The sequence below is a fragment of the Falco peregrinus genome, chromosome 19 (assembly GCF_023634155.1).
Source record: "Falco peregrinus isolate bFalPer1 chromosome 19, bFalPer1.pri, whole genome shotgun sequence".
Classification (NCBI taxonomy): Eukaryota; Metazoa; Chordata; class Aves; order Falconiformes; family Falconidae; genus Falco; species Falco peregrinus.
In genome coordinates this window covers 2035911-2059359 of record NC_073740.1, presented here as the reverse complement: position 1 = coordinate 2059359, position 23449 = coordinate 2035911, and the positions used below count along the sequence as shown (strand labels likewise).

The 23449-nt window shown below is 58.4% G+C and overlaps 1 protein-coding gene across 1 annotated transcript in view; it reads left to right on the top strand.

Moving 5' to 3' along the window:
• The first annotated feature begins 21947 nt into the window (after window positions 1-21947).
• The window catches only part of FIGNL2 (fidgetin like 2), a 22629-nt gene continuing 21127 nt past the window's right edge, over window positions 21948-23449 (top strand). The window contains 1 exon segment of the mRNA XM_055792004.1: window positions 21948-22078. The gene's annotated coding sequence lies outside the window, so the exon portion shown is untranslated.

Genomic DNA, 23449 nt, shown 5'->3' with positions numbered 1-23449 from the left:
CTGGTGCAAAATCCTTGCTGCTTTCCCATCCAGGAATTTGCTGGGGGCAGCAGCAGGATTTGTGCATAACCTGGGAGCGGAGGTTCCTACACCCTGGTGCAAAATCCTCGCTGCTTTCCCATCCAGGAGGTTGCTGGGGGCAGCAGCGGGATTTGTGCACGACGTGTGTGCAGAGGTTCCTACACCTTGGTGCAAAATCCTCTCCGCCTACACCCTGGTGTAGAATCCTCTCCACCTTTCCCATCCACCACGTGGCCAGACACCAAACCACCCCTTCCCCGCTGCCTGCATCCCCTTTCCTTACCTAAAACACAGCGGAGGGGGGGGGACTGCCCCCCACCCGGGGGGGTCCGGCCGTGCTGAGAAATGTCCCCCCCTGCCACCAGCGAGGACAAAGCCAGCCCTGCATCCCTCACACTCTGCTGCCCACCTTGGGGACCTGCTGCCCGCCGGGTTCGGGGCGCTGGGACGAGAACCCCCTTGTCTTTTCCCTGCTGGGGGCTGTGCCAGGACCCCCCCGCCGGTGCCCCACGTCGAGCGGGGAAGCAGCAGCCCACCTGCCCACTCCGGCACATGCTCCAGCCCCAGGGATTGCACCGGGATTTACCTTAAAGGCAGGTTAAGACCATAAAGCGCCTTATCCAGGCAGGTGCGCTGGGCAGGGATGTTTTCTCCTGCCTCCTGGTCCAAAGCCACCCGGCAGCGCTCGGGCGTCTGCGAGCAAAAGTTGTCATTGGCAGCGATAAAATAGAAAATCCAAGGGAAATCTGTTGGGGTTTTTTTTTGGGTTTTTTTTTTTTTTTTTTTACATTTTATTTTACAGTTTCCCAACCCCAGTGCAGGCAGAGGGGGATGCAGCCCTGGCACAGCCCAGCTTCGTTGCCTGAAAATGCAATTAAGGACTTGGGCGCCTTCCTTAGAAGTAATTTCTTTCTCATTTCTGCTCCCATAAAACCAGCAGCAGGTCAGAGGGTTTTTCCGAGGTTTTTGCATCGCCCTCGTGCCGTTTGCCTTTTTGTTTTTGGAGCCCAGCACGACTAACGGCCCCCAGCCCAAAACAGAGCCGCTGGGTGGGGGGTGTCCATGCGGAGTAGGGTGCAGGATTGGGCCCTGGGGTCCAGGTTATCCAGCAGCTGGGCACAGCGCCCCGGCACTGCTGGACGCCCAGCAGCAATGCCCAAACCAGTCTCCACGTGCTGGGGCTGGTGAGATGCTGCGGGTCCCCTCCGGCTGCTCCCCTTTCCACCCTGCCACCGTCCATTTTAATTTAGGACCTTGGGGTTAAAAAAAATAAATAAATGCCAAGAGAGAGGCTTTTCTGATTAAATTACAGCTGGCCAGTGCTGGGGATCAATTTCAATTTCTCCCCCCCCCCCCTTTTTTTTTTTTTTGGAGGGGGGATGCACCGGGGGACGTCACAGAAGGCGGGGCGGGGGGGGGGGGGCAGAAAATCAGACTTGCTAATTCCCCAGCTGTAATTATAGCTAAAGAGAAACGATGCTGCGTGAGGTCCCTGGTGTGCAAAGAGTAATTTTGTGAGGCCTCTAGGAAATTTGGAAGGAAAGGGGCTGCTCCCCCCCTCCTCCCCCCCCAACCCCCCACCCCCCCCCCCAGTAATTGTATTTCTGGTGCCGCAGATGGTGCTGGCTCCGGATCCTGGCTATAAAGAAGATGGATCGCGGCGCGTGGAGGGAGGCGAGGTGACGGCATCGCTCTCTCGCCTTCATGATGAGCATTATCCATCAGGCCCTTTACAAGGCAGCGGGAGCCGGGACAATAAGGAATTGCCCAGCAGGTAAAGGCCACCACATCCAGTGGCCACTAGCCCCAGCCAGTGGCCCTGCATCCACCTGTTTTTATTTATTTTTTTTTCCCCAGCCCATTTTTCCCTGTTGGCATCGCATCCTTCAGCCTATCTCCATAAAACCAGCTTTTCACCAGGAGCCCAGGTCCAGCTAAGGGTGATGTAGCACCGTGGTGGCTGCACGGTCACACATGTCTCTGTGCAGGATTTGCCTGATATTCAGGCTAATTCTTGGAAAATATCTTGGAAAAGCTGTTAGGTGCAGGCTGAGGAAGAGCCTGGCCATCAGGGCTGCAAAGAAAAGCCTGGAAATGAGCCCAAGGACAGCAGTGGAGCTCCCATGGGCTGGTGGTGACCGTGAACGAAGGAATTGATTTTTTTTTTTTTTTTTTTAATGCTTGTGGCAGGGAAAACGGCTGTGACACTTGCAGGTATTTCCCCATCGTTATAAAACAGTTTCTGGAGCAGCTGCCTGGGTATCTCCCAGGACCGCAGGCGTGCACAGCCATGCTCCCACACCCATCCTCTTCCTCCAAACGCTCACCAAGGGTTTTCCAACGGCTCCGTGCGATCCGCAGCCGGGGTAAAAACAGCTCCTGGGGCTGAAAAAAAATTAAAAAAAACACCTCAATTTTTTCCCCCACCTCCAGGATGCTTAATCCAGCCACACCAGGGTCTCTTTTGGGTACCTAAACTGTCCTGGAGTGGCCATGGGGAGGTAAAAGAGGCGCCGCATGCCAGGCTCCGTAAATAAAATCCCAAGTTATCTGATCACGCAGGCAATAAATAGAAACAGGAGAGTGAAGTGATGGGAGCCGCATCCAGCCAGAGCGTCACCGCACGGATGGGATGGGTGGGATGCCCCGAGCTTGGGGAAGGGATGGGGATGAAGCTGGGTTCGGTGATTTACAAGATGTGACAAGAGCAGCTGAAAATGATGGATAGGAGGTGGGTAACGCCGCTGCCCAGCTGGGCTCCGCTGGTGTTACTGGAGGGGAGAGGACATCCCCAGCTATTTATCATGTTTCCCCAGGCCCCCGTATGACTGTGAACACCCAGTGTCCAGCACCCGGTGGGGGGGTTAACCCTTTCTGAGGATGCCTGGGGGGTAAAACTCCGTTGCGCGTATCCTGGAGGATGCGGTTTTGCTCTGGTTCTCTGGTTTTGCCCCCAAAACACCCACAGATGGGTGGGATGCTGCTGCTCCGGACAAAGCAGGCAGGGGCTGGGAGGGCTGGATCCGAGATGGAAAACACAGGTTTTTCTCTTTTTCCAGTTTTTTTGGGGGGCTTGGGGTGCGGCGGGGGGAGCACCAGCCAGCAGGGAGGGGTGCACAGGGTGGGCAGGCTGAGATCGGCAGCTCATCACAGGAGTGAGGATGATGAGCCCCAGCATGGCCTGTGTGGGGAGGGGGAGGTAACGGGGGGGTGGGGGGGGTGTGGGGGGGGGTGGGGGCAGCAAACTGTGACCGGCAGCTGGAGCCCGAGGGACCCTCCCAGCCCCCCCGGCATTGCCGCTCCCTCCTGCAGCTCCTCGGCCAGCGCCGCCTTATTAGATTTGGCAAAATATTACGGGAGTGTTTGGAAGGTTAATTAACACAAGGCACCGCAGCATGGGAAGCGGTGGCACCGGTGGGTTAGCGCTCGGCCAGCCGAGTTCAGGCTGTCACCCTGAAATAAAACCTGTCCCGGTACGGTGTGCCCAGGACCACCCGGTGCCTTTGTACAGCCTCCTTTGTGCAGGATTAGACCTGGCACCGTCCAGTCCTTCGATGGTTCACTGAGGTGTCAGAGCATCCTCAGAGCATCCTTAGAACATCCTCAGAGCATCCTCAGAGCATCCCTGGTGTGATGCTGCCCGGTTATCCCAGCCCTATAGGTACCAGGTATGTAGGGGATGTGCTTCATCAGTGGGGAAACTGAGGGATGGAGCTGTGAGGGGAGCTCAGCAGCAAGAAGCCACCTCATCACCCTGCCTGGGTGCTGCCTCTCATCCCCTGTGAGCCCCGAGGCACGGATAAACCCAGAAACAGCTCGGAACGATGCGCTGTGGGCAGGGCAATGGTTTATCCCTTCCACATAAACTGCATTTAGAGGGAAATCCCGCGCCTGGCAGCTTGGTGGGGGCTTCAGCATCACCGCGCTGGAGCTGGTGGGAGACACTGGGTGCCATTCCCAAGGCGAGGATGGAGAAACTGGGGTGGCAAACCAAGCCGGACTGGGGACACCACGTCGCCAAGGCTATTTAACCCCTCGGGGTCCCTGCAAGCCCTGCGTGTCGGGGTGCAGCCGCACAGCCGGTAACCTGACGCTCCCATTCCTGTCGTGTTTTACAGGGCTGGGCATGTGGTTATATTTTGTTTTGCCAACCTTTGCTTTTCCCAAAGGAAGGAATGAAAGGGCCAGTGTGCCGCCAATTTATTGTGCCTCCCGAGAGCCCCATGGCTGCCGAAAAAGCAGATGCCTTCTGCTTAATCTGGCCTGTTGCTATGTAAACCTCCTTCCTGCTTTGATGTCCCCTATAAATACTCCATGTGTTTCCAATAAACTGGCATTTTTATCACTGGAGCTGTTAAAGGCAGATCTGTGTCAGATTTGTCCCTGGGCTCGGCTGGGGGGTAACGTCCCTGCCCTTGTAAAGGGGCTCATTGTATCTGGGAACGGGGGTGAGAGGGGACGCGGCTGCCACAGCGATGGCACCTCTCCCTGGTCCGGCGTGATGCTCCCCAGGGAATGGGGTGATGCTCCCCAGGGAATGGGATGCTGCTTGTGTGCTGGTCCCACATCAGGTGGGGCTGAACACTGGGCTGGGACCACCACGACCCTGGGGACCCCCAGCTGCCTGACCGCGGCTCCTCCTCGCAGCCTGGCCTCTCCAGAAGTGCTTCTCATCCACGTTCAAGTGCCTCTCGCAGGGATGCGGGAAGCCTGGGCTCCTTGGGGGTGAGATCGGGCATCTCTCTCTTTTTTTTTTTTTAAATTATTTTTTCCCTCCCAGCCCCTAATTTTGTAGCTGAAATGATGTGATGGCCAAAGGTTGTGCAGGGAATGCAACCCAGAGTCCTTCCATGAGGAGCAGCCCAGAAGCAAGGAACTCCCTTCTTCTGATAGCATCTTGCCGGGATGTTAGGATGAGACCCACCTCACCTGCTCACAAACACGTTCTTCATCTCCCTGGGGTTCCCCCCTGTCCTTTCACTAATATAAATCTCTCTGATTATCGTTGTCACCCAAGGATGGAGCATAAACCTCCCCTGGCTCAGGGCATCTCCTCCATCACGTTCACAGGTCGGTCCCCGGCCCCTGCGGTGGCTGCTGCTGCCAGTGATGCTGGCAGCACACAAAGCTTCGGGGTGCTCAGCCCTGGTGGGGGGTCCCTGGGGGAGCTGGGTTTTGCTTGAAGCATCAGCCCCGCTCCTCTCTGCAGGAGGAGGTGGCCTGGGGTGTCTGAGGAGGGGTAAGTCCCCATGTCCTGGGATGTCTGGGGACAAGGTCCGAGCGTGTGCTGATGCCTTAACAAGGATGCTTGGGTGACAGAGCTGAGACGGATGCGTGCGGCATTTCAGAAGGGGGTCCAGGCAGGGTTACTGGGGGTCTGGGTCTGCCCAAAAGCTCCGTGTGTTGGCTGTGAACATCACCACACGCCGCATCCCTGGGCAAAATCCTCCCCAGGAGACCACGGTGGGGCAGGCGGCTCCGTTTTAAACCTTTCCAGCCTTGGATGCTCCAGCAGGGATGGGGTTCGTGCTGTGGCTGCCGGCGGGATGGCAGCTCCATCTCATGCCCCCACAGCTGCTGCCTCCTCCTCCTCCTCCTCCTCCTCCGCCTCCTCCTGCCACCCCCATCCTCCCCCGGGGGCTTCTGCCCCTTCCACTGCCCGGAGGTGAAGGTCTGGTTGTGCTCCCGCATCTCCAGCATCCCCACCCCGATGCCACACGGCACATAGATGGCCCCTGGGGGGGGACCACCCTCTGGGCACGACCAGCACGAAACTGAGCTCCCATCAATGTCCAGCGGCCACTGGGCTACCAGCCACGGGGTTGGGCAACCAGCATCCCTGCTCTGTTGGGAAACAGGGGGAGAGGGTGTTGTGGGCAGGGTTTTCAATCCCTGTTTTGGCCTGAAATGTGGTGTCAGAAGCCCGGCTGATATATGCTGCAAAAAAAGGGGTCGGCAGCGCCGGTATTCTTTATTTTGACAGGGCAATGAAAGTGTTATGTAGTCGTGACGCCTCCCTGCTGCTCCACCCCCCTTGGCCTTTATCAACCTGAAAGAGCCCAGGACCCTATTTATAACCTAACCTGAATTGGGCGATGGATGGGGAAGGGGCCACAAAGAGCAGTGATTTATGAACGCGGAAAAAAACAATGCAGACCCTCCGCGCTCTCCCCCGACCAGAGGGGAGACCCCTTCACCCAACCCCAGCCTCTCGGGGAAGAATCTGGGGGTGTGTGTGTGGGGTGAAATGCCCCCAGTTTGGTTTGTACAAGGTGAAAGCAGCTCCTGTGCGTGGGTTTGGGTTTGGGATGGGAAGACTGAGCTTCTTGGGCACCTGATCCCTGCCCGGGCACCTGGTCCCTGCCCAGGTACCTGATCCCTGCCCAGATATCTGATCCTTGCCTGGGCACCTGATCCCTGCCTGGGTACCTGTTCCCTTCCCGGGCACCTGAACCTTGCCTGGGCATCTGGTCCCTGTCAGGGCACCTGATCCCTGCCCGAGCACCTGATCTCTGCCCTGGCACCTGATCCCTGCCTGGGTACCTGATCCCTGCCTGGGCACCTGATCCCTGCCGGGGTGCCTGATCCCTGCCCGGGCACCTGATCCCTGCCCGGGTACTTGATTCCTGCCCGGGCACCTGATCCCTGCCCGGGCACCTGATCTCTGCCCTGGCACCTGATCCCTGCCCGGGCACCTGATCCCTGCCCAGGTACTTGATCCCTGCTCAGGTACCTGATCCCTGCCCAGGCACTATGGATGCTATATGGACCGAGCGATCTGCCCTGTCCCGTTGGGGTTTGCTGCCTTCATGGGTGGGTTGTGTTGAACATCCCGAGGGTGCTTGTACTCCAGGTTGCCTCTTCTGCAACGCTCCTCACCTCGAGATGCCCACAAGCATCTTTCTAATATTATTTAATAGGTTTTAAATGAATTACTTCGATAAAAAGTGCTTTCTGCTTGCGCCTCGGGAGCGCTGACAGATTGCAAAGCCCCTTGTTACAGCTCGGGGGGGCAAGGAGAGGGATGACAGCGAAGCTTCTCTCCAAGGTCAAACCCCTGCCATTCCTCACCCTCGCCTTCCTAATAACGCTGTCAGGGAGCGCCGGCATCGGCAGCTCCAGGATCCAAGGAAAATTCCGGTCAAGCTCGGCTCCACGTGCGGGCACACATGGACATCCCCGGCAGGGTCTCGGGGATGAGCATGGGGATAGGGATGGGAACAGGTTTGGAGTGCCTGGGTGCCTCCCTGGCCCTCGTTACATGCCTAATACCCACCATCCTCAGTGGCAATTAAACTTTGCTTGCTTTCTTAATTAACTAATTAAGCTTTGCTTTTTAAGCCTGTGAGCAGCTTGAAGGAAAGCGTTGGGGCTGTCCCTCTCTGTGCTGGGTTTCTGGGGGTTCCCTGTGCCTTTTGCATCCCAGCACTCTGCTCTCATTCCCATTTTCCCCTTTTTTCCAGAGAGAAACGACGGAGCACCCAGGGCAGGGGTGGTGCTGCTGGTGCCACCGATGGGCCTCTTGCCCCTTGTACGTATATCAGGTTATTGCTGATGACATCTGAATTCGGCGTTTGGAATATCTCCCTTCTGAGTCGTGACACGTTGATGGTTGAAGCAACCCAGCAGGGTTTTGACTTTCCCTGCCTAATTACTGCCAGATTGCTTGGCCCCGTCCCCATGCTCCCTGGGGACGTAGTTGCACACGTGGGGAGCTGGGCAGGGGCAGGGTGGGCTGCCCAGGATCTCCTGAGCTTGGGAAAACTCATCCTTATCCCTCCTCCGCTGCAGCCAGGCTCCGCTGGGAAAGCTGCGGCATCAGAATTTGCTTCTTAGCAATTTCCAGGGCAAAAATATTCTGGAAGTTGAGGCGAGCAGCACAAAGCGTTTGGTGAAGGATGCTCTGCCCGCTGGTGGAGATCCCCCCCCACCTCTGCATCCTCAGCTGGGGGTGATGTGCTGGGTACCACCATCCGCTGGTGTCAGGCCATCAGCTCCCTGCTCCCGGCACAACCCCCATGCTACGGTTTCACGCCAAAGAGCTTAACGAGGGTGTTTCTTCTATCTTAACTAATTTATTCTCGTATACATCGAGGTCAGCCAGGGTGCAGGGCGCTGCAAGCAGAGTGAGAAAAGCTCTTGACAACGGAGATCTTGCTCTGCTTTCCATCAAGTGTCAGCCCTTCGGCCATCAGCGTTTCCCTTTGGTGTCGGAGCCGAGCCGCTGGCCAGGGATGCGGCACTGGGGGATTCACCGGGGGATGATGCCAGGGACCGGTGCTGCCTGTGTTACGGTGAGGTTTGGTCTTACCCGTGCCAGCAGCGAGGGCAGGACACGGCTCTGCATGCCCGTCTGATGCCACGGCCGCTGGAGGTGCCGGCCGCTGGGCTGCGCTGAGCCACGGCGCTGGCAGGACTGCCCAGGGCTGGGGGGGGAAAAGAATAATAAAAAAAAATTTGAGGAGGTAGCTGCTTGCAGAGGCTTGTTGTGGGAAAGCAGATCCAGGTGCTGCACCTCAACCAAGCATGAAAAATAGCAGAGGGGAAGGGGTGTGGGGAAGGGAGAGGGCTGCCGCTGTTGCCCAGCTTTTACCGTGCAAGGGGAGACCCCAGAAGCTCATCTGGTGTCCCCAGACCTTGGGGACAGAAGGAGTCAAACCAGCTGGAGAGGTGGGATGTGGCTGGATGGACCCTGGGGATGTGAGGAAGCGATGGAGCTGCTGGGACACGGGGGCTCTGTGCCAGCGGAGCTGCCCCCGCACGTTCCTCCCTCCCGCTTCGTTTGAACAGGCTTTTGACCCCACTCGGCCTCCTTGCCCTGCGGAGGGAGGAGAGGTTTGGGGTCCTGCATCTGCCTGCTGAGATCCACCCGCTTGGGATCCTTCAGCTCGGAGCAGACCTGCGGCTCCTCCTCCCTCTGAGCCCTTCGGTTCGAGGAGTTGGGATGAAACTGGACGGGAAACACCGTTGTCCTGGGTGTTGGACCAGCCATTGCCTTCTCAGCCTTCTTCTGCTTCCACCACAGCCTCAGCCCAGAATAAAAGCTTTGCCTCGACGGGTTCCTGAGCAAGAAGGACCAAATCGGGACTTGCATAAGCCTGGAATTAGTCATACAATTGGTGCTTTGCCCTGAATTCAAGTAACATCGCTGCCAGTATAAATCCCCCCTAGACCCATGGCTTGCTTCTTCCAAACCCAAACCAAATCCAATGCCCAGAGCTGTAGAATCTTCAGATTTAGGACTTTTTTTCTTCAAAATACTGTTCTTCTTTCCTCAGTTCCTGGAGGTCGGTAGGCACATCCACGATGTGTTTGAAGTCCTGCTAACTAACCAAAAAAAGTCAAGAGGTTCCTCAACGGAGATGTTCAAAACGTCTGTAACAACGCCTGCTGGGAGTTCATGTTTCATTGCGCGTTGATTTATCATCCCTTGAGTTAATTATTGACCTTAGCTTTGCCTTGGTCAATATTTACCTCCCCAGGTCAATAAATCTTGACGTTCACCTCAACAGAAGTCAATATCTCCTTAGTGTTTATCTATTCCTTCTGTTGCTAATTTTGCTGAAAGCTTTTATTTATTCTTATAAAGCGTGCTGGCTCGGTGCAAGGTCCACATGGAGAGGAGGAACTTTTGTTTATCCTCTACGGCCAAAGCCCTGGCTGCTCTCCCATGGCTCACGTGGGACATCACGGACACAAACCATGGGTGGCATCACTCCAGATGAGGCAGGACACTGCTTGCTTTCATCCAGCTGGTGAGATCTGGCCAATTTTCAGTCATTTTGGAATGTTTTTTCCTGATGGAGCTGATGGCTTGTTTGACCACAGCTTGGCTGCTGAGAAGACCATGGGATCTAACCGGCCAGGCTTGGAGCTGGCCGAGTATTGGGGCAGGAGGAAGAAGAATCCCAGCTTCTCCTCGAGTATTTATGGAAGATAGAGCAGTTCTTGAGGATTTCATCCCTGCTTTGCTGCTCGGTCCTTGAGTTTCGCAGGCAGCTCGTGGGGGCCGTTGTCACGACCCCACTTTCATGGAGGAGATGCGGCTGTGGTAGGGATGGATGAGGGAGTTGGGATTTTGAAGATGCTGTTTCTGTGGTCTGAGTAATCCTCTCCTCCGAGTACAGCAGTGCTGGGGTCTAAATCGTTCCCCACCCCCGCGGAGGCAGGAGCACCCCATGGTGTCCTCAGCCTTGACCACTGTGGGGGTCTGGGGGTCCTCCCAGGCGATGCCTCTGGCCCGAGAGCCTGCCCTTCCCTTCTTTCCATTAAATGGAATTAGATTAATTGCTGACGCATCTCTATGCCCCTCTCTCCTCTCCTTTTGATTACCCTGTGACAAAGATTAATTGGACTTGCTGCGGGAGGGTGTGAGAAGCACTTTTGGTGGGGGTGTGAGTGGGTGACTTACAGTGCCAGGAGCCTGAACGTCTCCTGTGTGCTCCAGCTGTGCCATGGCCAAGGGTCCTGGCCACCGTCGGCAGAAAAGCCCAGAAACCCATGGAGGCACAGAACATGAATCCGTAACTCTTGGAGATCCTTCTGGACACCGACATGGTGGGGGGTACAGAAGGATCTCCAGGTGATGCTCATTGGTGGCAGTGCTGGCTCTTTGGTTCGGAAGCAAACCCACCTCTTCATCACCTTTTGCACCCATTTTCTGCCATCTCAACCCAAATCCCAGCCCTTTTTTTAGCCAGCTGGAGTACCGAGGAGGACCCTGGCTGGGATGGGTTTTCTGTGTCTTCACTAGCGCCGGGGGTGGGAGTTGGGGTCTTCCCCCCCTGAGGGCTGGTGGTGGAGCACATTGGTGGGGGTGGCTGCTGCCTCCCAGCAGCGTCAGGCTGAGGACCACGCGGTGGCAGGGGTTCTCCTCTCTTCTCCCTGATGCCATCGACAGGGTCCGGGCTCCTGGGGCTGGTGGGAGCTCTGGTAAAGGCTGGATTCTGTAGCTTTGGGTACTGCCAGAGATTTGGGTTTACAATCGGTCAACTTGGGAATAAATCTCTGCTCCTTGCCTCTTGGTGCACACCCCTTGCCCACCAGGACCCAGCACCCCGCCCCCCATAATCCCTAATCTCTCTCCCCCTGCGAGGAGAAGAGGGGAATAACCTCCATCTCTATGCTCCTGCCTCGAACTTTTAATATTTTAATTGAGTGAATTGACCTGGAGTAGTCTATTGAACTCTGCCTGACCTTTTAAATAACAGGTCAAGGATTTAGCTTTGCAGCGCTGACCTCTTCCCTTATCTGCTAATACTGCTCCTCTCTCAATTAGCTGCCGTCCCCCCGACCCGGTGAAGTTAGGGACCACTTTGCAGGCATCTGTGGGGCTTCCTCCACACCCAAGGATGCTCACCTCCGTGGCTCTGAAACGGAGATCATAGCTGCTCCCTTGAGGTTTGCTGTCACTGTCCTACAGCATCCTTCCTCAGGGACAGGCCTCCAGGCAGGGATGTCCACTTGGGCACCAGCACCCAAAAACCCCATCCTCCTTGTCTTTTATAGGTGGGGGAAGCTGAGGCGTGGCAGGGGGTGACACGAAGATGAAGCTGCTGTGAAGGTCCTGTTACAGCTCCAGCCTCCTCAACCACATCGAAGGAGACTTCCAGGGCATTTTCCTCATTTCCCTGGATGTTGAAGGGCACCAGGAGGAACAGCTTGAGATCCCACCTGCCCTGGTGAACCAAAGGGAGGTGACCCCTCTGGACTAGCTCGAGCTGCTGCTGTGGTCCAGCCAGAAGGTCCTTCCCAAGGGCCACAGTGGGAAACTCTTGCTAGGAGAGTTGTGTCCTGCTGAGGGTCATAAAAGAGATTTTTTTTGGCCTTGCAAGAAGATCTGAGACATGGGACCTTCCATGATCACATCAGCTCCAGCAAGAGGTCCCGTGTCACGAGCTAAACCAGCCTCTGCAGGTCCTTCATGCTCTGCACTCCGGGCCAGCTCTCTCCTGCAGCCAGAAGATGGGATCATGTCCAGATGAACCACCAAGGGGTTTGGACCCCCCTCTATGGCCCCTTGTCAGAGGTTCCTCGGGTAGTGGCCGGCCGTGACCGTGCCACCCTCTCCCACCCAACCCAGCTGCCCCGTCCATCGGCTCGGCGAGGTGGCCGCTACCTTCACCAGGAGCATCGTTTAACTTTTACGGGGATGTGAGGGGACGAGGCGACAAACGCAGAGATTTGTAAACCCATAAAACTCCGCCGGGTCCAATTTTATCTCGGCGAGAGCCCAGTTTGGAGAGCAGCCCTGGGTTACCCAGCCCTGTTAAATTAGCACTGGGCTCTGCATTCCAGAGTATAAATATCTGCCATTGTAGTGCTGAGGAATGCAAGCGTGTTGGAGTCTAAAATTAAAGAGCTGGGACGAAAGCATCTCGGGTTACCAGAAACAAGACTCCATTGTGCTCCCGTTGGGGCTTCGCCTTGGTGCAGGGAAGCGGGCTGTGAATGTTTAGAAACCGCCTGGGTTAAACACAAGGGGCAAACTAGCCTTTAATGACAAAAATTTTGATATATATCTGAAGCGAAACCCCCCTCGACTGATGCTCTGGAGGGCAGGGTGCCCGCCGGGCGCTGGGTACCACGTGCGGAGGATGCTCTGGGGTTTTGCAATGTTTTCGGTTTGGTTTTTTTTTTATCATCTGCGTGGGATGCTCCGGTGTCCTGTCCTCTTCTGCCTCCCAGCTCCACATCTGCAAGCACATGCCTCAATTCAACTCCTCTGAGGCTCGGGTCAGTGTTAGCTCCCACCCCACGAGGAACGTGGTGCAAGACCCCATCCCCGTGCTTGGCCCCATCCACGTCCACCCTTAAACGCAGCCGTTGCTCATGTCGCTCCGCTCTGTTTAACACGCGGAGCCAGAGATGCTCGGCTGATGTTTACCAGCAATGAGGCCACTTGCTCAGAGGAATTTCTGGCCCCTGGAAAAAAAACTGGTGCAGGGGAAATGAGTGTCTTTTTTTTTTTTTTTTTTTTTTTTTTTAAATGATACGCTATATTCTGCAAAGGAGTGGAAAATGGGTCAGGGCGGGGGGGGATCGTGCTGAGGTTGCACGGGGGGAATGCGCTGGTTGTTGTTTGACCTCCTGGGGAACCAAATCCTTCAGGGAAAAATTCCCCCCTGTTTCTCACTTCAGATGCAAACATCTCCTTGGCTGAAAATAAGACGCAGGGTTAGAAAGAAGAAGAATTGAGTCAGATGGATGAAATGAGCAGAAAAAGTACGATTTACTTGGTTTTTGCTCTTTTGCTCCACTCGGCGAGGATGCAGTTCTTCACCAGGGGCTTTGATTCTGAGTGTTCAGCTTTTTGCATCTTGCTTTTGCTCTCTCAGCTCCAAGCACCAGGTGCTGGTCCAGCTGCAGCCGTGGGACATGCAGCCCACTGGGATGTTTGAGGTGACCTGGGGATGCTCAAGGTGATCTGGGGATGCTCGAGGTGGCCTGAGGATGCTCAAGGTGACCTGGGGATGCTCGAGGTGGCCTGGGGATGCTCAAGGTGACCTGGGGATGCTCGAGGTGGCCTGGGGATGCTCAAGGTCACCTGGGACACAGGAAGCTGCAGGGAGAGCCACCATCTCCCTGCCTTCGCTGAGGCTTTCATGCCACATCTTGCCCTGAGCCCCCCCCGGCAGAGTGGATGGGGGCTGCCGCAGCCTCGGGGATGCTGGATCCCCCTTTGCCAAGGCTCCAGCCACCTCCTTTTAATCCCAACCCTGCCAGCGTGGGCTTTGATTGCGCTTCCAGCCCCGTATGACGCAGAAAAAACACAGAAACCTCGGTAAATATGGAGCTGTTTCCTGTTGCCGTCGCCGTGTCCCCTGAGCAATCAATTTATGGCCCCTAAAGCTCCTCTAAGTGGATTTAGCCTCTCCAGATAAATCTTTTCCCTTTGTGCCTGCAGAGCGCAGCCCTTGTTTCTGCGGCTGCTGTTGCTCCATGGGGCATTTTGGGGGGCTGGCACCCCACGGCTGGACCCCCATGGGGGGGTAGCACCCAGCTGCGGGGTGGTGGCCGCTCGGTTGGGTCCATGCTGGTGGCTGATGCCCAAATCGTTCTCATAGTCATGGGAATTTTTATTTTTTTTTTTTTTAATTCAGGGGACACCTTTGCCCTGGGGTAAGGTCTTGAGTCTGAATTACGATTTTCCTTACATGAACGGACTAAACAAAGACCTCCTGGAAATCGTCTCCCCGCTCCCCTCTGCCTTGCAACAGAGATAAGCCCACGAGGACCCTCCTTGGGATGGAGTGGGATCCTCGAGCAGCTTTATTTATCCCCGGGAGCTGTTTGAAATAAATAAAGCTGCTAAAGGACCCTCTGCCTTCTCCATCTTCCCATGCTTTGGCGTGCAGGGGGTCCCCGTGCTGGGGGTGATGCTCTGGGGCTCGGGGCTCGCCCGTGGTGCTGCTCCCCTTCGGGGACCACTGCCCTTCTCCATCACAGTGGGGAGCAAAGCAACCAGCCACGGGGAAAGGGAAGGGAACTGAGGCAGTTTCCCCTCTCGCCGGAGAGGAGGAGCCGGCTTTAATTGCAAACGGGAGCAGGGATGCTCGGGATGGGGGACGCGCCCCAGCCGCCAGCAGCACAGCCCCCGGCTCCAGCCTTCTGCTTGAGCTGGGCTGGAAAAAGCCCTATTAGCTCCATGAATTTTAAGCACAACCAGATGTGGGAGATGAAGCTGTTAAACTCCTTTTGTGCTCTCAGCAGAGGCTAAGGGGGGGGGGGTCCTGGGCCCCCACTCCTCCCCATGCCCCCTCCACTGTGGTTACTGAAACCAGGGGCTTCGCTTGGCCTGGGGGGAGGACGATGCCGCTTCAGCTCTTTCACATGTGAGGATGCGGGGAGCCTCTCGTTGCTAAAACCAAGCTCAAGGCTCGTGCCACGAGCTTCTTCCCCATTTCTTCCTTATTTATGAGCATCACCTCCTCCAGAAATTCTGTGCAAGCCCTTGAGAAACGGCAGACCCATTTCCAAGAGGCAAATCGCAATTGCTGGAGGCTGAAGGACTGCTTCACGCGAGGACTCGGCAGAGATGGTCCCTCTTAGGAACCGGCGTGTTTTTTGGTCTTGTCACCGGGAGCAGGTATCCCCGAATCCCGGGAGAGAACACGAGCGGTGAGGATCCAGCAGCCCCACTGCCAATAAATCAGCAGCTCTCTGTAATTTTATGTAACGTTAATAAATCAGACAAATGAAAATAGCTCGAGCCTTGTAAGGCATAAATCAACCTTCCGCTCTGGCACGGTGCTTTAAAATAATTTGTAGATTGATGGTTGTCTGGTTGAATGAGGGAGTTGGGGGCCTGGGAAGATTTTTAATGACCACTGCGGTGTAATGTCTCCCCGGGCAGAATCCCAGCTCCTCCCCCCTTCCCAGTTTGCCAGAAGCAGCTGGGAGGGAACTGGGGGATGGCTGAGGTCCGAGCCGGCCGCCCTGGCACCATCTGGGTGCCTTTCACCCCTGGGATGGGTGGCTTTTGTGATGGAGCTGAGGTTCCCCAAGCTCCGGGTGTAAACTCAGTGGGACCAGGTCACCTTCCTGCTGGTTTCGGACTGGCATCGCCGCCAGCACGGGATCCCTGCCCCATCACGGGGGGCTTTGGGGGTTTTGGAAGAGGAAGAAGCCACAGGAGATGATGCAGCTTGGCAGAGATGATGCACCGCTGGCCGGAGCACAAGGAACCCACCAGGGCTGGTTCCAACAAACCCACCCCCTCGCCCTTCCCTGCGCCGCCCCCCCCCCCCCCCATGCAGCCATGCTGGGGACACGGTGGCATCACCATGGTGCCAGCTCTGGCAAAACAAGGACCTGCCTCTTGCTTTAGGCGTGGACAGTGTGAGCATCCAAACCAGCAGGAGGAGAATCTGTCTGGGGCTTGTTCCTCTTCTTCTCTTCCATCCTGGTTTGAGTTTGTGGGCGCTGCACCCCCCACCCTGAAGGTCCCTTGGGGTTTTGGGGTCGCTGCTGTGGGGGGTCAGGGCTCCTGTGGGTGTCCCCATCCTTACCGCTCGCTGGTGGGCAACTGGTTAATGCTTCTTGGCCTCAGTTTCCCCATCCGCACGCTGAAAATAATATTCCTCCCTAAGGGCACTGACTCCATTAACTGCTGTTTGCAGTTAGACCTGACCTATACCCAGATTCTGTAACTGGTTATACTGGCACAACTGGTATCCTTCACCCACATTTGCAGGCTTGATACCCACCACCAGACCCAGCTGGATGATACTGGGGGACCTCAAACCAGCCTAAATCCTGCCTGCCTGGGCTCTGACCCCTTTGCAGCTGTTTTTTGCAGACAGGGGGTCGGCACCCACCCCAGGCCCCCCACCCCAGGGTGTGGTGTGCCAGGAGAGATGGAGCGAAGGGTTTGCATGGCTTTTTGTTGTGGTGCTGCATGTTTTACTGCTTTTGGAGGTGTGAAGAGTTAAGTGCTCGGGCCGGAGGGAGATGGATCAGGGTAATTGCTCTCTGACACGAAGGCGGCAGCGTGTTCCAGCAGGATCAGCTGCTCTGCCTGCGGGTTTGAGTCTTGTGCATGAGGCTTCCAGTGGATCCCCGGCACTCAGGGAATCTGAGACCCCCTGGAAGCGGTGGTGTGCTTCCCCACCATCCCAGGGAGGGATCCTCTTTGCCAGTCCCTTGGGGTCCCCACGGCTTCAGCCGGATCCCAGCCCCAAGGCAGGGGCTGCGGCACCGCAGGGCAACAAAGCGGGGCTGGGATAAAGTCTCCCTGTACCGCTCTCCATCCCCATGTGAGGATTCCCAGGGATGCTGCCAGTGCCGTGAGGCTGGAAGCTGCTGGTCTGCTTGGTTTTAAGAGCTGAAACGAGTTGGTCCCCAAAAGGGAGCAGCGAGGAGGGCCCTGCTCCGGCATCACATCTCCGGCATCTCCCAGCCAAAGCGCATCTCGACCCCATCCCACCACCCAGGGATGCGGCGCCACGAGCATTTTGGCTCACCCTCTGACGGATCCGTGGCCAGATTTTAAACCCTTTTTAGCAGGAATTTATAGCTCTTCCCATTCCCTAGGGAAGAAGGACACGAAATAATTAGAGACCTCTTCAACGAATGCCTCTGCCTCAGTGCTGGGCACTTGGAGTGCCTCAGCCCCGCTCTCGGCACAGCTGCTGCTGAGGGAAGCACCAGCCCAGGCAGGGAGATGTCCCCCCTCCAGGGAGATGTCACCCCTCCGTGAACCGGCAGAAAATATCAGGCATCACATGTCCAAAACTCGCAGCCCTCGGATTATTATATTTTGTTGTTAAACCCTGTGGAATGCCAGCTTCCCTGTGGGAGAAGAGAAACCCCAGTGTTTTTCAGCAGAAGGTGTCAGCACAGATTTTTGCTGATGGTTTCTATTGCTGATCAAACAGAGAAATAATTAACGAATTCGGACTTTTGATGAGGAGTTTATTTTTTAAAGGAATCATGGGGAGTGATTAGTGAAAATAAATTGCATGACCCCGCAGTTCCCATCCAGGCTTTCCTTGGCTAATGAGGTGAGTTTGAACTCTGCAAGCAGGGCTAGAAATCCGGCTTCCCAGTTTAATAAAAGGCAGCTTATACCCAGTGAAACCGGAACCACAGTAAATGTCAGACTCGGTTTAGAGCTTGCCAGGATTAGTATCGTTACTGTTTTCTGGATAGAAGCACCCTGATGCACACAGCTAAAGTCATGGTCCCGCGGTGCTGGAAATTCTCAGGATGCTGGAAAATCCCGGTCCTGGCAGACCCGCTGCCGGAGCCTGATGGGTGACGGTGGCCAAATTAATCAAAGTGATTAAGAAAGGTGGATGGTTGGCATCACCTCAGCCGGCGGCCCCTCAGCAGCACCTTCACGGCATCCCGGCTACTGTGAGACACTACCAGAACAAGCCAAACTTAATCCTGTCGAATATCCAGTTCTGCTTGGCATCTCCCTACCTCTATCCAGCCGGATCAGCAAGCTCCGGCTGGCCGGCCGTGCGTCGCGGCGTGTGCCGGTGCTGGCTCCCAGCCGCCTGCCTTTACCCCAGGCATCATCTCCCGGTGGGTTTTGGTGCTCCAAGAAGGCGCTGGTGAAATGAAGTGCGTGGTCTCCGCTCCCCTGTGCCCCAAGGTTGCGGTGAGCACCGCAGCATCCCACTGTGCCGCAGGGAGGGGATGTGGGTGAGGTTTGGGGAAGGTGGCGTTTTCCTCCCCGCCAGCTGCTCCCCAGACCCACGTTGAGCTTCATCGGGTGCCAAACCGGGATGGTGAAGCCCCGGGAGCACTGGGATGGGGAGGCTCAGCCAGGGATGCCCTTGGGTGAGCTGGTCCTGGTCCTGGGATGCATGGTGCGGGTCCCGGCATGTCCAGGTGCTCATGCATTTGCAGGTTTTTGGTTTTTTACTGTGATTGCACCCACCAAAAATCCATTCCCAGTGCTGCCATTTGGGCTGCTCCCTCCACTGGTGGATGAAGACAAGGGACTCATCCAGGCACCCCTCCGGGATGCGGCAAGAAGCCGAATTCACTCCTTTTCCCCTTGAATATAGAAAACCCCAGGATGTTCCTCCCGGAGCGCTGGGTTCCTAGGAAAAACCAGTGGTGGGTGCAGCAGTGGGCTGTGCTGAGGGGTGGCGAATGACAGTTTTTAGGCATTTCCCCCCCGATACAAAATTTTGTGGTGGAATTAAAATGGGAACCTCCAGCCCCCAGTGGTTTTCTACCAAAATGGGAAGAGTGGGAAGCCCCCTGCTGGGTCACCGAGCAGCTCCGGTGACACATAATCCCTCTCCCAAAGCTAAACTGGAGAAGAACTGAGCTCCCAGTGGTTTAACTGCCATGTCCACACACGCTCCCAGCATGGAAAGGGGCTCCCCGTGTGTTCAGTAACAAAAAGCACAATGGTGCATTGTTACAGCTGGGGGGGGGAGAGAAAAATAGGAGATTTTTTTTTTTTTGGTTTGCATGTAAATAAACTGCCCGAAGAGAATTCCAGGTGGGAGCAAAATGGGCTCGTGGATGGGGAGATGCTTGGGATTGGAAGTGGGAAAGGACCGACATGCTGCCAGAATTTGTCTCCGTGGGAGAACCCCAATTAGTGAAATCGCATCAAATCGCTCAGGCTAAGACAAGGCCCTTTCTAGAACCGTCCCTGCAAATATCCCGCTTTGTGCCCCAAGCCAGCAGTGTCTGGAAGCGTTCCCATGGGGCGAGCATGACTGCCATGGGAAGATGGGATGTGCCCCCCCCCCCCCCCCCTTTCCCTCCCCCATCCCACCCTCTCCCCACACTCGCCCCCAGCAGGGCTGCCCAGCTCTAAGCTTAAAATCTGATGAATTTGTCTTTTCCAGGTTTTTCTCAGGCCAGCTGGAGAAGCGTTATTCCCGTGCCTGCCTGGCTTGCAACTGGGGTAAACCAAACAGAGCACCCACTCTGCCCTGGCGTTTGGGTGCTGAGCGGGATCCAGTTGGGTGCAGGGAAAAGCTGCTGACATCTGCCCAAGGACGGGCGACGCTCGCCTGCTCCCGAAAAGAAAAATGTGTCATAATCCCTGTGGGAGATGACACAACATTCATGCGAGGGAAATAACGCCGTAATGTGATTACAGCGGGGAAGAGCCTGAGCTGGTTAAATAAAATGAAGTGGGGGGTTCGGGGAGCAAAGGCGAGGTGGCTGCGGGGTGTCCCTGGGGCAAAGCCACCCCTAGAAGGTGAATTTGAGGGTCTGGAGAAGGGGGCACATCTCCCTGTGCCCCAATCTGGCTGGTCCTGGGCTGAGCAAAGACTCTGTGGGTCTGGCGAGTTTTCGGTGGGGTGGTTAATGGCTTAATAAATGAGTTGCCCTGTGGCCACCTCCCATGGACACGGAATCCTTGGGGCAACTGTTTTATTTTTGCACGGGAAACTAATAGTAGGAAAGTATTCCAGGTATTTGGGATTCCTCCGAGCAAGAGGTTCAGCAGCTGAGGAGGCAGGCCCCTGGGGTGCGGGCAGGGCCGGAGAGCGGGGGGTGCAGGGGTCAGGGTGCTGGGGAGGTGGGGGTCAGGGTGCAGCGATGTTGGAGGCTGCTGTAGAGGGGGGGCAGGGGGACGGGGGTGCTGTGATGCTGGGCTACCAGGATGCCAGGTGCTGGAGCGCACGGGTGCTGGGATGTTGGGGTGCATGGGTGCTGGGATGTTGGGGTGCATGGGTGCTGGGATGTTGGGGTGCAGAAGGATGAAATGCATGGGAGCTGGATGCATGTGTGCTGGGATGCCGGGGTGCAGGGGGTCAGGGTGCATGTGCAGGGGTCAGGGTGTGTGGGCACTGGGATGCAGGAGGGCAAGGGGTGCATGGGTGCTGGGATGCTGGGGTGCAGGGGGGTCAGTGTGCTGGGATGCCGGGGTGCAAGGGTGCAGGGTGCATGGGTGCTGGGATGCTGGGGGGTCGGGGTGCATGGGTGCTGGGCTGTGGGGCTGCAGGGGGTCAGGGTGTGTGGGTACTGGGATGCTGGGGCGCAGGGTGCACTGGGCTGCTGGGGGGTCAGGGTGCATGGGTGCTGGGATGCTGGGGTGCAGGGGGTCAGGGTGCTGGGATGCCGGGGTGCAGGGGTCAGGGTGCATGGGTGCTGGGGTGCAGGGGTCAGGGTGCTGGGATGCTGGGGTGCAGGGGGTCAGGGTGCTGGGATGCTGGGGTGCAGGGGTCAGGGTGCATGGGTGCTGGGATGCCGGGGTGCAGGGGGTCAGGGTGCTGGGATGCTGGGGTGCAGGGGTCAGGGTGCATGGGTGCTGGAATGCTGGGGTGCAGGGGGTCAGGGTGCTGGGATGCCGGGGTGCAGGGGTCAGGGTGCTGGGATGCTGGGGTGCAGGGGGTCAGGGTGCTGGGATGCCGGGGTGCAGGGGTCAGGGTGCATGGGGTGCTGGGGTGCAGGGGTCAGGGTGCTGGGATGCTGGGGTGCAGGGGGTCAGGGTGCTGGGATGCTGGGGTGCAGGGGTCAGGGTGCATGGGTGCTGGGATGCCGGGGTGCAGGGGGTCAGGGTGCTGGGATGCTGGGGTGCAGGGGTCAGGGTGCATGGGTGCTGGAATGCTGGGGTGCAGGGGGTCAGGGTGCTGGGATGCTGGGGTGCAGGGGTCAGGGTGCATGGGTGCTGGGGTGCAGGGGTCAGGGTGCTGGGATGCTGGGGTGCAGGGGGTCAGGGTGCTGGGATGCTGGGGTGCAGGGGTCAGGGTGCTGGGATGCTGGGGTGCAGGGGGTCAGGGTGCTGGGATGCTGGGGTGCAGGGGTCAGGGTGCATGGGTGCTGGGGTGCAGGGGTCAGGGTGCTGGGATGCTGGGGTGCAGGGGTCAGGGTGCATGGGTGCTGGGGTGCAGGGGTCAGGGTGCATGGGTGCTGGGGTCAGGGTGCTGGGATGCTGGGGTGCAGGGGGTCAGGGTGCATGGGTGCTGGAATGCTGGGGTGCAGGGGGTCAGGGTGCTGGGATGCTGGGGTGCAGGGGTCAGGGTGCATGGGTGCTGGGGTGCAGGGGTCAGGGTGCATGGGTGCTGGGGTCAGGGTGCTGGGATGCTGGGGTGCAGGGGGTCAGGGTGCTGGGATGCTGGGGTGCAGGGGTCAGGGTGCTGGGATGCTGGGGGGTCAGGGCGCTGGGTTGCGCGGGTGCAGGGTGCATTGGGATGCTGGGGTGCAGGGGGTCCGGCTGCACCGCGGTACCGGGGGGGAGGGTCTCAGCCACCCACTCCCCCGCTCCGCCTTTGTGCCGAGCCGGCCCCGCCGCGGCAGCGGAGCCGCCCCGACCCCGCGCCGCCCCCCCGCCGCCCCCCGCCCCGCGCTGCCCCCGGGGCCGCCCCCGCCGCGCCCCGCTCCGCTCCGCTCCGCCCCGCCGCAGCGCGGGGGCGGGCCGTGGGCGGTGGGCGGCGGGCGGGGGCGGCCCCCGGCCCCCGGCCCCGGCCCCAGCCCCAGCCCCAACCCAGCGCCGGCCCCAGCCCCAGCGCCGGCCCCCAGCCCCCGCCGCCCGCGGGCCGCCGCGCCGCCCCGCATTGTCCGGGCAGGATGCGGGGCCCCGCACGGCCGCCCGCTGCCGGGCTGCGCTAGGGCCCGCCGGCATGAGGAGGTGAGTGGGGGCCGGCGGGGGGGGGCGGGCACCCCCCCTTACCCCCGCGTTCCCCGGCGGAGCATCCCCGGGATGCGCCGCTGCGGGCGGGGGCGGCTCCCGCCCGGCCGGTGTCCGCCGAGCCGGGGTTTGGGGGGAACCAGCCGGGATGGGGGGGGCGGGGAGGGGGGTGGTGGTCCCGTAGCCGACCCCTCCCAGGGGACGCGGCAGCCCCCCGCCGCCTTGGCCGGTGCCTGTGCCCTCCCCTCTTGCCCCCCAGCGGGGTGCGGGGAGCTCCGGGCCGACGTGCTGGTGACATGAGCCGCGCGGCGGGGGGAGCGCGGCGGGTGGCCCCCGGGGGTGCCTGGCCCTGCCGGCTCCCGTGGCCGGAGGGGTGCGCACAGCCGGGCCCGAGCACCCACCCGCTCACCCCTCCCTCCCTCCCTCCCTCCTTCCAGCCACCCCTCCTTCCATCCGCCCTCCCATCTAGCCACCCCTCCATCTACCCCCTCCACCCGCCCCTCCCGCCTTCCATCCACCCTCCCATCTATCCACCTATCCACCCACCCCTTCATCCATCCCTCCATCTACCCCTCCATCCATACATCCACCCACCCCTCCACCCCTCTGTCCACCCCTCCATGTACCCCTCCATCCATGAATCCTCCCTCCCTCCTCCCTCCATCCATCCATCCCTCCATCCATCCCTTCCTCCCTCCCTCCTTCCACCCCTCCCTCCCCCCGTCCACCCCTCCCTCCCCCCGTCCACCCCTCCCTCCCCCCGTCCACCCCTCCATCCCTCCGTCCATCCACCCCTCCCTCCCTCCATCCACCCCTCCCTCCCTCCATCCCTCCCTCCATCCCTCCCTCCATCCCTCCCTCCATCCCTCCCTCCATCCCTCCCTCCCTCCATCCCTCCCTCCATCCCTCCCTCCCTCCATCCCTCCCTCCATCCCTCCCTCCATCCCTCCCTCCATCCCTCCCTCCATCCCTCCCTCCCTCCATCCCTCCCTCCATCCCTCCCTCCATCCCTCCCTCCATCCCTCCCTCCCTCCATCCCTCCCTCCATCCCTCCCTCCCTCCCTCCCTCCATCCCTCCCTCCCTCCATCCCTCCCTCCATCCCTCCCTCCATCCCTCCCTCCATCCCTCCCTCCATCCCTCCCTCCCTCCATCCCTCCCTCCATCCCTCCCTCCATCCCTCCCTCCATCCCTCCCTCCATCCCTCCCTCCATCCCTCCCTCGCTCCATCCCTCCCTCCCTCCATCCATCCACTGCCCAGGAACAATGCGCGCTCCCCTCGGCCGCTGTCGCATGTCAAGCGCACGCTGGAGCGCTCGCCTTCAAAACACTCGTGGTGTTGAGGAGCTGGCGGTGGTTTTTCATTAGGAGCT